This window comes from Bos taurus, chromosome 3 (genome assembly GCF_002263795.3).
Source record: "Bos taurus isolate L1 Dominette 01449 registration number 42190680 breed Hereford chromosome 3, ARS-UCD2.0, whole genome shotgun sequence".
NCBI lineage: Eukaryota > Metazoa > Chordata > Mammalia > Artiodactyla > Bovidae > Bos > Bos taurus.
Window position 1 is genome coordinate 65029321 of NC_037330.1, and position 16502 is coordinate 65045822.

General features: G+C 40.0%; 1 pseudogene; it reads left to right on the plus strand.

Moving 5' to 3' along the window:
• The first annotated feature begins 2602 nt into the window (after positions 1–2602).
• On the plus strand, positions 2603–3753 carry LOC784791 (replication protein A 32 kDa subunit-like; annotated as a pseudogene).
• The last annotated feature ends 12749 nt before the right edge of the window (positions 3754–16502 follow it).

Sequence of the window (16502 nt, forward strand, 5' to 3'; positions counted from 1 at the left end):
CTGGTATTCCCATCTCTTTAAGAGTTTTCCAAAGTTTCTTGTGATCCACACAGTCAAAGGCTTTGGTGTAATCAATAAAACAGAAGGAAATATTCCTCTGGAATTCTCTTGCTTTTACTATGACCCAGCAGATGTTGGCGATTTGATCTCTGGTTCCTCTACCTTTTCTAAATCCAGCTGGAACGTTTGGAAGTTCACAGTTCACACACTGTTGAAGCCTGGCTTGGGGAATTTTGAGTATTACTTTGCTAGCCTGTGGGGGCTTCCCTGGTGGCTTAAGGGTAAAGCATCTGCCTGCAATGAGGGAGACCCAGCTTTGATCCAAGACCTGGGTTCAATCCCTAGGTCAGGAAGGTCCCTTGGAGAAGGAAATGGCAACCCACTCCAGTACTCTTGCCTGAAAAATCCCATGGACCGAGGAGATGAGTGCAATTGTGCGGTACTTTGAACATTCTTTGGCATTGCCTTTCTTTGAGATTGGAATGAAAACTGACCTTTTGCAGTCCTATGGCCACTGCTGAGTTTTTTTCCAAATTTGGTGGCATATTGAATGCAGCACTTTAACAGCACTATCTTTTATTATTTTAAATAGCTCAACTGGCTTTGTTCATAGTGATGCTTCCTAAGGCCCACTTGACTTCACATTCCAGGATGTCTGGCTTGAGGTGAATGATCACACTGTTGAGGTTATCTGGGACATAAAGTTTTGTTGTTTGTTTTTTTGTATAGTTATTTTGTGTATTCTTGCCACCTCTTCTTAATCTTCTGCTTCTCTTAGGTCCATACCATTTCTTTCCTTTATTGTGCTCATCTTTACATGAAATGTTCCCCTGGTATCTCTAATTTTCTTGAAGAGATCTCTAGTCATTGCCATTCTATTGTTTTCCTCCATTTCTTTGCATTGATCACTGAGGAAGGCTTTCTTCTCTCTCCTTGCTATTCTTTGGAGCTCTGTGTTCAATGGGTTTACCTTTCCTTTTCTCCTTTGCCTTTAGCTTCTCTTCTTTTCTCAGCTATTTGTAAGGCCTCTTAAGACAACCATTTTGCATTTTTACATTTCTTTTTTGGGGGGATGGTCTTGATAACTACCTCCTATACAATCTCAGGAAACTTTGTCCATAGTTCTTCAGGCACTCTGTCTACTACATCTAATCCCTTGAATATATTTCTCACTTCCACTGTATACTCGTAAGGGATTTGAGTTAGGTCATACCTGAATGGTCTAGTGGATTTCCCTACTTTCTTCAATTGAAGTCTGAATTTGGCATTAAGGAGTTCATGACCTGAGCCACAGACAGCTGCCGGTCTTGTTTTTGCTGACTGTATAGAGCTTCTCCATCTCTGGCTGCAAAGAATATAATCAATCTGATTTTGATATTGACCATCTGGTCATGTCCATGTGCAGAGGCTTCTCTTGTGTTGTTGGAAGAGGATGTTTGCTATGACTAGTGCATCCTCTTGGAAAAAACTCTGTTTGCCTTTACCCTGCTTTCTTTTGTACTCTAAGGCCAAACTTGCCTGTTACTCCAGGTGTCTCTTCATTTCCTACTTTTTCATTCCAGTCCCCTATGATGAAAAAAAAAACACATCTTTTTGGGGTGTTAGTTCTAGAAGTTCTTGCAGGTCTTTATAGAAATGTTCATTTTCAGCTTCTTCAGCGTTACTGGTTTGGGCATAGACCTGGATTACTGTGATAGTGAATGTTTTGCCTTGAAAACAGACAGAGATCATTCTGTCGTGTTTGAGATTGCACCCAAATACTGTATTTATGGAGAAGGAAATGGCAACCCACTCCAATATTCTTGCTTGGAAAATTCCATGGACAGAGGAACCTGGCGGGCTACTGTCCATGGGGTCACATAGAGTCAGCCACGACTGAGCATATCAGCAGCACTGCTTTTTGGACTCTTGTTGATTATTAGGGTTACCCCACTTCTTCTAAGGGATTCTTGCCCATAGTACTAGATAAAATGGTTATCTGAATTAAATTTGCCCATTGAAGTTCATTTTAGTTCACTGATTCCTAAAACGCTGATGTTCACTCTTAACCATCTCCTGCTTGAACAGTTCTAATTTACCTTGATTCATGGACTGAACATTCCAGGTTCCTATACAATATTGTTCTTTACAGCATTGACTTTACTTCCATCACCAGTCGCATCCACAACTGGGTGTTGTTTTTGCTTTGACTCCATCTCTTCATTCTTTCTGGAGTTATTTCTCCACTCTTCTCCGGTAGCATATTGGGCACCTACCAACCTGGGGAGTTCATCTTTCAGTGTCATATTTTTTTTGCCTTTTCATACTGTTCATGGGGTTCTCAAGGCAAGAATACTGAAGTGGCTTGCCATTCTCTTCTCCAGTGGACCACATTTTGTTAGAACTCTCCACCATGGCAGAGGTCTTGGGTGGCCCTATAAGGCATGGCTCATAATTTCACTGAGTTAGACAAGGCTGTGGTCCACGTGATCAGTTTTATTAGTTTACTGTGATTGTGGTTTTCATTCTGTCTGCCCTAAGAGGGAGAAGGATAAGAGGCTTACGGAAGCTTCCTGATGGGAGAGACTGCCTGTGGGGGAAAATGGGTCTTGTCTGATGGGCGGGGCCATGCTCAGTAAATTTTGAATCCAATTATCTGTTGATAATTGGGGCTCTGTTCCCTCCCTGTTGTTTGGCCTGAGGCCAAACTATGGTGGAGGTAATGAAGATAATGGTGACCTCCACTATTGCAGGTGGTGGGATGGGGCGGGGGACGGTTAGGGAGACTCTGAGAATGGTTAGAGCGAAGTCTGGGGTGGGGGTCCGGTGGGTTTTTCAGAGGCTTGGAGGGCAGCACAGATGTTTATACTGTTGTTGTTTAAAACCAGATGGATTTGAAAGATATAGCACCTCCTCTTTCGGGGGAGCCAGTGGCTACACACAGTCCCCTGGGGACTTTGGATCTCCGACAGCTTCCCAGGCTGAAAAGAAATCCAGAACTCAAGCTCAGCACATTGTACCTTGTACCATATCTCCGCTGCTTTCTGCTACTCTGGTTGATGAAGTATTCAGAACTGGAAATGTTGAGATTTCACAGGTCACTATTGTGGGGATTATCAGAAATGCAGAGAAGGCTGCACCCAATATTGTTTACAAGATAGATGACATGACCGCTGCACCCATGGATGTTCGCCAGTGGGTTGACACAGATGATGCCAGCAGTGAAAACACTGTGGTCCCTCCAGAAACATATGTGAAAGTGGCTGGTCATCTGAGATCTTTCCAGAACAAGAAAAGCCTGGTAGCCTTTAAGATCATGCCCCTGGAGGATATGAACGAGTTCACCACACATATTCTGGAAGTAGTCAATGCACACATGATGCTGAGCCAGTCGAACAGCCAGCCTTCAGCAGGGAGAGCACCTATCAGCAATCCAGGAATGGGTGAAGCTGGGAACTTCAGTGGGAATAACTTCATACCAGCAAATGACCTCACTGTAGCCCAGAACCAGGTGCTGAATTTGACCAAGGCTTGCCCAAGACTTGAAGGATTGAACTTTCAGGATCTCAAGAACCAACTCCAACACATGTCCGTAGCCTCAATCAAGCTAGCTGTGGATTTTCTAAGCAACTAGGGACACATCTATTCCACCGTGGATGATGATCATTTTAAATCCACAGATGCAGAATAACTGGATCTAATTGGGTACCCGAGATATTTTCCAGTTGGACCTTTTTTTGCAGCCTCTTGTCTCCAGCTGTGCATATAATTGGCGAGTTGACTTATAGGAAGTAGATTTCATCTATAAAAGATCTCAACCGACATCCTTTTGAAACTTACTACTACTCTTATGTGTTTTTGATGGACTTCCCTGGTAGCCCAAACGGTAAAACCTCTGCCTATAATGCGGGAGACCCGGGTTTGATCCCTGGCTCAGGAAGATCACCTGGAGAAGGAAACGACAACCCACTCCAGTATTCATGCCTGGAAAATCCCATGGACTGAGGAGCCTGGTGGGCTACAATCCATGGGGTCGCAAAGAGTCGGACATGACTGAGCGACTTCTGTGTGTGTGTGTATGACCCTGCAGCAGGCCACTGCTGACCCACGCCTCCACTGGAGATTCCTGGACACTCACAGGCAAGTGTGGGTCAGTCTCTTGTGGGGTCGTTACTCCTTTCTCCTGGGTACTGGTGCACTCAAGATTTTGTTTGTGCTCTCCAAGTATCTCTTTCCCTAGTTCTGTGGAAGTTCTTTAATCAAATCCCACTTGCCTCCAAAGTTAAATTCCCTAGAGTTTCTCAGTCCCTTTGCCAGGTCCCCAGGTTGGGAAATCTTTTATGGGTCCTAGAACTTTCTTAACAATGAGAGAATTTCTTTGGTATAATTGTCCTGCCGTTTGTGGGTAATCAGCTTGGTGGCTCTGTTATGGGTTTAATGGCAACCTCCTCTAAGAGGACTTAAGCTACAAGCTGTGTGACCCAGGTAGCTTCCCCCAGAGTCCCTGCCCCAGCAACAGGCCACTGCTGACCCATAACTCTGCAAAAGATTCAAACACAAGTCTAGCTCAGTTTCTGTGGGGGTTTCTGGGTCCTGGTGTGCACAAGGTTTTGTTTGAGCCCTCCAAGCATCTCTGACAGGTATGGGGTTTGATTCTAAATGCAATTTTGCCACCTCCTACAGTCTTGCTGGGCTTCTCCTTTGCACTTGGATGTGGGATATCTTTTTTTGGTGGGATCCAACATTCTCCTGTTGATGACTGTTCAGCAGCAAGTTGTAATTTTGGAGTTTTTGCATGAGAAGATGAGCATGTATCCTTCCACTCTGCCATCTTTCCAGATTCTTATGATGGCTTTAGAGAGGTTATCTCAGTAAGTTGGGGGTGTGGGGTCCTGGGAGGTGGACCTGCTGACCAATCCCTTCTGCCCAGGTATCCCATGACTTTACCATCAATTTCAACCCCTAGGACAATGAGTGTGAAGGTAGGAGTGTGAATAGCCCAGGGTTGGGGTGCACTGGGGCTGTGCTCACACCCATATCCCCACCGGGATCCTGGGTGTGGTGGAGGCCTACCAGAAATGCCTGCCCTGGGTTCAGTAATTTAGACATAAAGCTACAAAATAGAACAAACTTCATTTTGGTTCAAAAGATGATAATTTACTTATTCTACTTCAAAGCATGAGACAAGGTTTTCATTCAGTTCTTAATCTAAAAGATATATTGGAAATGTTGTTGCTATTCGGTCGCAAAGTCATGACTGTCTGACTTTGGAACCCCATGGACTGCAGCAAGCCAGGCTTCCTCATCTTTCACTATCTCCTGGAGTTAGTGCAAACTCCATTGAGTCAGTGATGCTGTCCAACCATCTCATCCTCTGTTGCCCCCTTCTCCTCCTGCCCACAATCTTTCCCAGCATCAGGATCTTTTCCAATGAGTCAGCTCTTTGCATCAGGAGGGCAAAGTATTGGAGCTTCAGCTTCAGCATCAGTCCTTCCAACGAATATCCAGGGGTGATTTCCTTCAGAATGGACTGGTTGGATCTCCTTGCAGTCCAAGAGACTCTAAAGAGCCTTCTCCAGCACCACAGTGAAAGCATTAGTTTTTCAGCAATCAGCATTCATTATGATCCAACTCTCACATCCCAACATGACTACTGGAAAAACCATAGCTTTGACTAGACAGACCTTTGTCAGAAAAATGATGTCTCTGCTTTTAACTATGCTGTTTAGGTTGGTCATAGCTTTTCTTCCAAAGAGTAAGCAGTTTTAAATTTCATGGTCCACAGTGATTTTGGAGCCTAAAAAAATAAAATCTGCCACTGTTTCCATTTATCCCCCATCTATTTGCCATGAAGTGATGGGACCAGATGCCATATTTGGATATGAATCAACTGTTTTTTGAAAAGCAATAGCTAATAATTAATAATTCTATAGTACTTGCTAACTGTCAGGTAGTATTCTAATTATTTTAATGATATATAGCTATACAGTGCAATATAACAACACAGTGAAGTAAGTCCTACAAGAGACAGGCCAAATAACTTGTCCCAGGTCCACAGTTCATAAATCCTGGAGCTGTTATTTGAACCCAGATGTTGTGGTCTCAAATTTCAAATATAAAATGTGTCCTTGGGAAAGAATACATTCTTTAAAAGGTCATTTGGAAAGCGAATTGCCATACATTGAATTAAACAACCAAAATAATTATTCCATAAATTTTTATGGCACCTCCTATATGCCAGGCATTGTTTAAAACATTAGGGATAAGTGCTGAATTAAGCTTAGTTCATTTTTCTCAGGGAGCCAACGTTTTCATCAGGCAGAGAGTAAATGTTAAATAGAATATATATTGAGATAAAATAAAATATATATTGAGTTAAATAAAATATATGTTGTGATAAAAACTAAGGAAAATGAAATAGATAAATAGAATAAAACAAAGTTGTGCCAGTGTGGAATTGGTGGTTACTCTAGGCTTCCCTGGTGGCTCAGATGGTAAAGCATCTGTCTACAATCCAGGGGACCCAGGTTCCATCACTGGGTTGGGAAGATCCCCGGGAGAAGGAAATGGCAATCCACTCCAGAACTATTGCCTGGAAAATCCCATGGACAGAGGAGCCTGGTAGGCTATAGGCCATGGGGCCGCAAAGAGTCAGACATGACTGAGTGACTTCACTTTCTAGATCACTAGGATGGGTAGGATTTTCTTCACTAATACAGTGTGAGGGGAGCTGAGTCCTGAATGAGGAGAACTCCAGATGAAGGTTTGGAAGGAGATCCAGAGTAGAAAATCTGCATCAGGAAAGATCTGCTGTTGGTGATCTTGGCTGATAGAAGAACCAGCAAGTCAGCCAGGAGACCACAAGAGCTGGGACTTTTTCCTAAATAAAATAAGAAGCATTTGCAGGGTTTTAGGAAGGGGAAATTTAGTTTATGTACCCTGCCCATATTCATTGGGCCTGACAATTGAGCTATTTTTCAGCTGATATGCAACTGCTTATACCTGTACATCTTTGCCTGGGCTTTCTCTGAAGCTTTGGAAGGCTGGTTTGTTCTTACAAAGGAAGGCAAAAATGCAGAAAAGGCACACTCAGACAATGATTGCTGTATATGACTACCCCAACTCCCTCACTCATCTGCTAAGATTACTCCAAAAAGACTCCAAAAATCCAGAGTTTCTTGAAGAAATTAATATTTAAGCATTCAGGAACCTCTGGTTTGGTAACATCCTTTATTGGTTGATTTCTTTCTCTTCTCATTTCTTCACTCCCATGCCAAATATTGTTTTACTTCAAAAATAAGACACTCACACATGAATCTTTGTCTAGTATCTACTTCTGATGGGACCCAAACTGAAGCAATTTTGATTTACTGACTAAAAGAACCACCTTGACCCTTGTGAAGAATGGAATGAAAGCAAGGACACAAATAGTGCTGTTTTAGTGGCTCAAGGGAAAGATGATAGTGACTTAAATTAAAAAGTAGCAATGGAGGAGGGTGGGTGCATTAAGAAAATACGTTGAGGGTAAGGTTGATACTAATTGCTAGTATAAGGTCTGTGTATGTGGTAGAGTCTCACATATGTATGTGGTGCAATCTCAAACACGACAGAATGATCTCTGTCTGTTTCCAAGGCAAAACATTCACTATCACGGTAATCCAGGTCTATGCCCAAACCAGTAATGCTGAAGAAGCTGAAAATGAACACTTCTAGAAAGACCTGCAAGAACTTCTAGAACTAACACCCAAAAAAGATGTCTTTTTCATCATAGGGGACTGGAATGAAAAGGTAGGAAATGAAGAGACACCTGGAGCAACAGGCAAATTTGTCCTTAGAGTACAAAAGAAAGCAGGGTAAAGGCAAACAGAGTTTTTCCAAGAGGATGCACTGGTCATAGCAAACATCCTCTTCCAACAGCACAAGAGAAGCCTCTGCACATGGACAGCACCAGATGGTCAATACTGAAATCAGACTGATTATATTCTTTGCAGCCAGAGATGGAGAAGCTCTATACAGTCAGAAAAAACAAGACCGGGAGCTGACTGTGGCTCAAATCATGAACTCCTTAATGCCAAATTCAGACTTCAATTGAAGAAAGTAGGGAAATCCACTAGACCATTCAGGTATGACCTAACTCAAATCCCTTACGAGTATACAGTGGAAGTGAGAAATACATTCAAGGGATTAGATCTGATAGAATGCCTGAAGAACTATGGAAAAAGTTTCCTGAGATTGTATAGGAGGCAGTGATCAAGACCATCCCCAAGAAAAAGAAATGTAAAAACGCAAAATGATTGTCTTAGGAGGCCTAACACATAGCTGAGAAAAGAAGAAAAGCTAGAGGCAAAGGAGAAAAGGAAAGGTAATACCCATGTGAATGCAGAGTTCCAAAGAATAGCAAGGAGAGAGAAGAAAGCCTTCCTCAGTGATCAATGAAAAGAAATAGAGGAAAACAATAGAATGGGAATGACTAGAAATCTCTTTAAGAAAATTAGAGATACCAGGGAAACATTTCATGTAAAGATGACTACAATAAAGGAAAGAAATGGTATGGACCTAAGAGAAGCAGAAGATATTAAGAAGAGGTGGCAATAACACACAAAATAACTATACAAAAAACAAACAACAAAACTTCATGTCCCAGAACACCTCGATAATATGATCACTCACTTCAAGCCAGACATCCTGGAATGAGAAGTCAAGTGGGCCTTGGGAAGCATCACTACGAACAAAGCTAGTGGCTGTGATGGAATTCCAGTTGAGCTATTTCAAATCCTAAAAGATAATGCTGTGAAAGTGCTGCACTCAATATGCCACCAAATTTGGAAAAAAACTCAGGAGTGGCCATAGGACTACAAAAGGTCAGTTTTTATTCCAATCTCAAAGAAAGGCAATGCCAAAGAATGTTCAAAGTACCGCACAATTGCACTCATCTCCTTGGTCCATGGGATTTTTCAGGCAAGAGTACTGGAGTGGGTTGCCATTTCGTTCTCCAGGGGATCTTCCTGACCCAGGGATTGAACCCGGGTCTTGGATCAAAGCTGGGTCTCCCTCATTGCAGGCAGATGCTTTACCCTGTAAGCCACCAGGGAAGCCCCCACAGGCTAGCAAAGTAATACTCAAAATTCCCCAAGCCAGGCTTCAACAGTGTGTGAACTGTGAACTTCCAAACGTTCCAGCTGGATTTAGAAAAGGTAGAGGAACCAGAGATCAAATCGCCAACATCTGCTGGGTCATAGTAAAAGCAAGAGAATTCCAGAGGAATATTTCCTTCTGTTTTATTGATTACACCAAAGCCTTTGATGTGTGGATCACAAGAAACTTTGGAAAACTCTTAAAGAGATGGGAATACCAGACTACCTTCCCTGCCTCCTGACAATCTGTATACAGATTAAGCAACAACAGTTAGATCTGGACATGGAACAGCAGACTGATTCCAAATTGGGAAAGGAGTATGTCAAAATGACCTCCCCAATATACCTCTCCATTCTCAGTGATACAAAAACATTTTTGTATGCTGTAGAATAGAATCAAGCAGAGAAGAAATTTTGAAGATTTCTTTAGCAGTTTGTTCAGCACACACAGAGATAGACACACACACATACACACTCACACAATTACAATATGACTGAAGAATAGAAGTGTTTTGAGTATATAATCTGTCTGAATGATGAAAGATTGAGTGTTAAGTCAATATTGGGCTACAGTGGATATTGAAGCCCAATATCTCTATTTGATGACCATCTATGATTTACAAATAATAAATTATGCTTAAAATTTTGTATTTATCTAATTTCATTTAAAAGTTATATCACGTGTATTTACATTTGAAGATCCATTTTAGAATATTTTTCACAATTCCCAGTGGCTAATTTCCTCTGAGGTCATTATCCCACTCATTGCAGTATTAAATATACTCTTATTTTCAAATGGCACATGCAGGAATAGCACTCACCTTTTGGGCAAAACCAAATATTTTAATTAAAAATATTATTCCTGTAATATGGTTTTGAAAAGAAATGTTATTCCTGGATTCACTGCTTGAGCAGTTCTCAGAGATCTTTTGTCTTCAACTAATCTGAACAGTTGGCAGGTTATAAAAATCATGTCAACAAGCTTTTGTTCAAATTTTTAGCCTTCATAAATTCAAAACTAAAAAGAATTGTCTTTTGAGAGCATCCTTGTAAAGTCTGTTGTTTTGAAATTTGATTAGTGAGAATAATACTTGTTTTGAGTACCTCAATTTCTTTAACATTCTTCTCTTTTGTTCATGTTCCTCATATAATTATAGTACCTGTCTAAGATGATTTTTCATGGAAGCTGCACTGTAGTACATGGTTTTGTGGTTTTTCCTATTTGTGAGATGAAATGTTGAGGTGACAGAACAGGTATTGTGACTTTAATTAACCTCACAAGGTCTAAAAAACTTTACAAGTAGAACCTTTTTGTGGAATAAATATGTGAGATAAATGGAAATAAATAACTAACAATGAATTAGTTCTCAAAACTTCATTTTTTAATGTTATGAATGAATGCATACCAGATGACCCTGAAAAGTTAAGATTATAATATAATACACTATGGAGCTTCCCCAGTGGCTCAGCTGGTAAAGAATCTGCCTGCCAGTGCAGGAAATGCAAGAGACAGATTCTACCTCTGGCTCAGGAAGACCCCTTGGAGAAGGAAATGGCAACCCACTCCTGTATTTTTGCTTGAAAATTTCCATGGACAGAGAAGCTTGGCGGGCTATAGTTCATGGGGTCGCAAAGAGTTGGACATGACTGAGCACATACTCACATGCACACATACTCATAATGTGATATTTATTGCTTTTTTCCTTGAATTTTTACTTAAGTTATATAAAGCATAATTTGATTCAAAAATATACAATGATCTTTCTAGATTAATTTCAGGAACACACTCCCTTTTACTATTTATATTAACACACAATCTATTTGAGTTTTAGTGTAACTATTTGCTAGTTCCTAATAGTGTCCCATCACTTCATGGGAAATAGGTGGGGAAACAGTGGAAACAGTGTCAGATTTTATTTTTGGGGGGTTCCAAAATCACTGCAGATTGTGACTGCAGCCATGAAATTAAAGACACTTACACCTTGGCAGGAAAGTTATGACCAACCTAGACAGCATATTCAAAACCAGAAATATTACTTTGCCAACAAAGTCCGTCTACTCAAGGCTATGGTTTTTTCAGTGGTCATGTATGGATGTGAGAGTTGGACTGTGAAGAAAGCTGAGTGCCAAAGAATTGATGCTTTTGAACTGTGGTGTTGGAGAAGACTCTTGAGAGTCCCTTGGACTGCAAGGAGATCCAACCAGTCCATTCTAAAGGAGATCAGTCCTGGGTGTTCATTGGAAGGACTGATGCTGAGGCTGAAAATCCAATACTTTGGCCACCTAATGCAAAGAGTTGACTCATTGGAAAAGACTCTGATGCTGGGAGGGATTGGGGGCAGGAGGAGAAGGAGACGACAGAGGATGAGATGGCTGGATGGTATCAACAACTCTATGCATATGAGTTTGGGTGAACTCCAGGAGTTTGTGATGGACAGGGAGGCCTGGCGTGCTGCAATTCATGGTGTCACAAAGAGCTGGACATGACTGAGCGACTGAACTGAACTGAACTGAATAGTGTCTCATGTGTGTGTGTATTTATACACACTTAAGTTACAAATTACTTTGCATGTTTCTAGTTCAAGATCATCTCTCACAATGAAAACATACCTGTTGACCATCTACTGTGTGCAAGGCATGTTTTCCAGTATAGTGCTTGCCTAACAATAAATTTAAAATACCTTATTTTTATGATATACAATCACAGAATTTGGTCCTGAAGCTCTTTGAAGAATCATCTTCTCATTTTCTTTGCAATTATCTTTTAAGGAAAAGGAAAAAAAAATAAGAAAGGCTATAATGTAAATAAGCAGCTTATAAAATTCGAATAGAACTGAACAGAATGACTAAACAACTTACTAATCAACTGATTCATCAATATCTTTAGCACAGGCAAGGAGACAGAGTTAAGGGCAATAGCTGGCTTTATTTGTTTAGTTTGGTTTTCACAAACTGCTGTCAGCATATTGGAAACCCAGCAAAGCCAGTGGTATAATTCCAGTCCATCACCCCATGCCTGAGAGCTAGGGAAGGGAATATTGCAAATCTCAATCCAAGAGCAGAAAAAGATTGATTTCCCAGCTCAATACTCAGGAAGGAAGAGACAAATCCTCCTTTCTTCCACCTTTCCTAGTTAGTTCCTCAGTGGCTAGGGTGATACCCATCCACACAGGGGAGGGCAGTTAGCTGAATCCACTGATTTAGATGTTAATCTCATTCAGAAATACCCTAGGAGACAAATTCGGAAATGATATTTAATCTGTGCACCCTGGAGCCCAGTCAAGCTGAAACATAAAGCAGTCTATCTCAATGGCCTTGAGTTTTACAGTGATGAGATCACAGCCAAAAAATACTGGAAGCTATACCACTGGTTTTGCTGGGTCAGCAGCCTTAGTTGAATTGGTGTGTGAGGTTAGTGTGAGTACCGTATAAAAAATTTGTATAATCAATAGGCAAAAGACAAACAAGCCAGAAGCAAAGTTTGAGCATATCACAGTAGAATAAATTAAAAAGGCCAAAAAAAAAAAAAGTTCAGAGTTGCTAACAGTGTCAGACTTTATTTTTCTGGGCTCCAAAATCACTGCAGATGGTGACTGCAGCCATGAAATTAAAAGACGCTTACTCCTTGGAAGGAAAGTTATGACTAACCTAGATAGCATATTCAAAAGCAGAGACATTACTTTGCCAACAAAGGTTCATCTAGTCAAGGCTATGGTTTTTCCTGTGGTCATGCGTGGATGTGAGAGTTGGACTGTGAAGAAGGCAGAGCGCCGAAGAATTGATGCTTTTGAACTGTGGTGTTGGAGAAGACTCTTGAGAGTCCTTTGGACTGCAAGGAGATCCAACCAGTCCATTCTGAAGGAGATCAGCCCTGGGATTTCTTTGGAAGGAATGATTCTGAAGCTGAAACTCCAGTACTTTGGCCACCTCATGCGAAGAGTTGACTCATTGGAAAAGACTCTGATGCTGGGAGGGATTGAGGGCAGGAGGAGAAGGGGACGACAGAGGATGAGATGGCTGGATGGCATCACTGACTCGACAGATACGAGTCTCAGTGAACTCCGGGAGTTGGTGATGGACAGGGAGGCCTGGCATGCTGCGATTCATGGGGTCACAAAGAGTCGGACATGACTGAGCGACTGATCTGATCTGATCTGATTGCATTGAGAAATGAAAGTAAAAGTCACAAAGAGGAACCATGTAATTCATAGTCAGTTGGTCAAAATAAATAAGTCTAATCTAATATTCGAAAGAATAACACACACACAAAGCATATATATATATATACACACACACATGTGTATGTGTGTATATAATGTAATAGACAAATCTTATAAAGCTGAGCATTTGCTTTTCCAGTGACTTAGCAGTGATGTCTTCAACAGGAAACATGCATAAGTGCATTTATACAATGTTCTTTATAGCAGAACACTGGAAACAAAACAAATGCCCATCAGATGGGAAAGGACAAGTAGTAATTATATAGCTACACAAAGATATATTGCATGGCTTTAAAAATGAGCTACTAATAGAACCACCATGTGTCAACATGTACAATTCTTAGTAACATGATGTTAAGTGAGGAATGTAAGTTATAGTATAAACTGTGTAGAGTATGACTAATATTTAATTGTAGGACTGGGCAATAATTTATGAATATTTATCATAGTATCAATGCAAATAAAGAAATGAAATAGGAGAGAACAACACATAAACCCATAAACACAGTGTGTCTTTAACCAAGGATTGTGATTAATTAACTAAAAAATATAACAATGGAAAGTAATAAGTAAATTTAAATTAATAAAAATCCACATAATCACACAACTCTACCAGTTATCAGACTTTAAGAAATCTCCATTTTTCCATCATTAAAATGCACATGGTCTACATATATGTTTGAGAATATATTTGAGTAAGTCAGAATAATTTTTGACCCTAGAAACTACTGGTTTCAGTTCTCAAAAGATCCTAATTCCCTCTTCTTCTTTTTCTAATTATTCTGATTGAAATCCCACAATGTTTGACACACAAAGCTAGAAACCAAATAGAGTAGCTCTTCTTTATATCAGTCTCTTCCATTTTAATTTGTACGTATCTCATTCTAAATTCACCTTTATCTAAGATGCAGAGGGAATTTGAACTGTACAGCAGGAAACGACTTTAATTGAATGTAAATCTTGATTGTAATGTATTAACTTACATTAATAAGAGTAACAATAATCAAATGATGTCTAGGGCTTAAAATTTGCCAGACATTGTTCTGTGTTTGTTTGTACATTTCATTTACTCCTCATAACATGTCTAGGAGATTAATATTTTTGGAATTCACTTTTGTATAGATGAAAAAACTGAGGCATAAAATAACTGTTATGGGTTGAATTGTGTGACCCCCTCCAACTTCATACGTTGAAGTTATACCATTCAGTATTTAACAACGCGTTTGTATTTGTAGATAGGAAATTACCTTTAAAGAGATAATTAAGGTTAAATGAGGTCAGATATCAGAGAAGGCAATGGCAACCCACTCCAGTACTCTTGCCTGGAAAATCCCATGGACGGAGGAGCCTGGTGGGCTGCCGTGTATGGGGTCGCACAGTCGGACATGACTGAAGTGATGCAGCAGCAGCAGCAGCAGCAGTATCAGCAGCAGCAGAGGTCAGAAATGGGCTTTCTTGATGGCTCAGTGGTAGAGAATTTGCCTGCCAACCAGGAGACACGGGTTCAAACCTTCAGTCAAGAAGATTCCCTGGAAAAGGAAATGGCAGTCCACTCCAGTATTCTTGCCTGGGAAATCCCATGGACAGAGGAGCCTAGTATGCTACAGTCTACGGGTCACAAATTAGTCAGACACATCTTAGCAACCAAATAACAAAGACAGACATGTGGACCTTAATCCATTAGGACTGCTATCCTAATATGAAGGGAGATTAAGACACAGATACCCACATAGGGAAAATTATATGAAAACACTGAAACACATCTCCAAGCCAAGAAGAGAGGTCTTAGAATAAATTAACCCTGCCACACCTTGATCCAAGACTTCTAGCCCACAAATGTAAGGAAATAAGTTTCTGTTTTCTATGCCATCTGTTTGTGGTACTTTATTATGGCTGTTGTAGCAAACTAATACTGTGACTTGTTCAAACAGTTAGTAAATGGTGAAAGTTGGGTATAAATCAAGAAATTAAGGCTACATTATAAGAAACTCCACGACCTTTCACTGGTGTGAGTTAAATTTTAAAATGAGAGGAGAGGCTAGAGCCTAGAAGATGGACTGTAATTACAATGTTCCCTGAGCTTTGTGGAAGATTTAAGTGACATGTTCCTTTTCACAGTCTTACATTATCACATTAATTTATTTACAAATGCATTTCTCTATAGTGCACAGATTGCTTAAATATCTGATATGCTTCAAATTATCACCATCTGAATATGTTTCTTTCCTCCTTGTATGTCTTTCTTTATCTAGTCTTAAATGTTTTTATTGAATTACTAGGGCTGCTGTTACAAAATATCACCAACTGTGTGATTTAAAACAACAGAAATGTATTCTCTAACAATTCTGAGGATCATTAACCTGAAATCTAGCTGTAGATAGGGTCGTACTATCTCTGAAAACTCTACAATAGGATCATTTCTTGTTTCTTCATAGATTCTAATAGTTGCTGGCAATCCTTGGTGTTGCCTTGCTAATGGCACCTTGGCTTCTTGCCTCTATCTTTATATGGCCCTCTTTCCCTTAGGTATGTCTTGGCACCTATGCTTCCATATTCTTGAAGAGTATCAGTTACTGGATTTAGGGTCCAGTGTGACTCCATCTTTATTACATCCACAAAGACCTGTTTTCCAAATAATGCCCTATTCATAAGAATTGTAGGTTATTTTTTACCATATAGTCAGATAAGTCTAAAATAAAGTCATACTCAGTCTAAACAGACCAACATATTTGCAATATGTATAGCCTATTTTTAAATTTTATTATTCAATGTCATATGAAGTCATTAACTATATTTAATCTCCTATCAGATGTCAAAGTTTATGCTCTACTAGATAATTAATAAATTATTAGCCAATGAAAACAAAAGAAGTCAACAAGTTCATTTCATTCTTTGCTTTAGGCTAATTTACACAGCCCATCTTCTTCATCTGCTTTTGAATTTGAAAATATGATTCTAGCTTATGGAGAAAAGGAAGCTAAGACAAAATAGTGAGTAGCAATATTTATTACTTTAACTGAATTATAAGCTTCCTAAAAACTAATGCAATATGTAATGTCTTTATGGGGCATATTTTATCCCCCCCTGATATTTCACACACTGCTATAATAGAAGTTCAGTGAGGGAATGATTGCTGTCTCCAAGTTTAGATCAAATTTCTTCTTGCTGC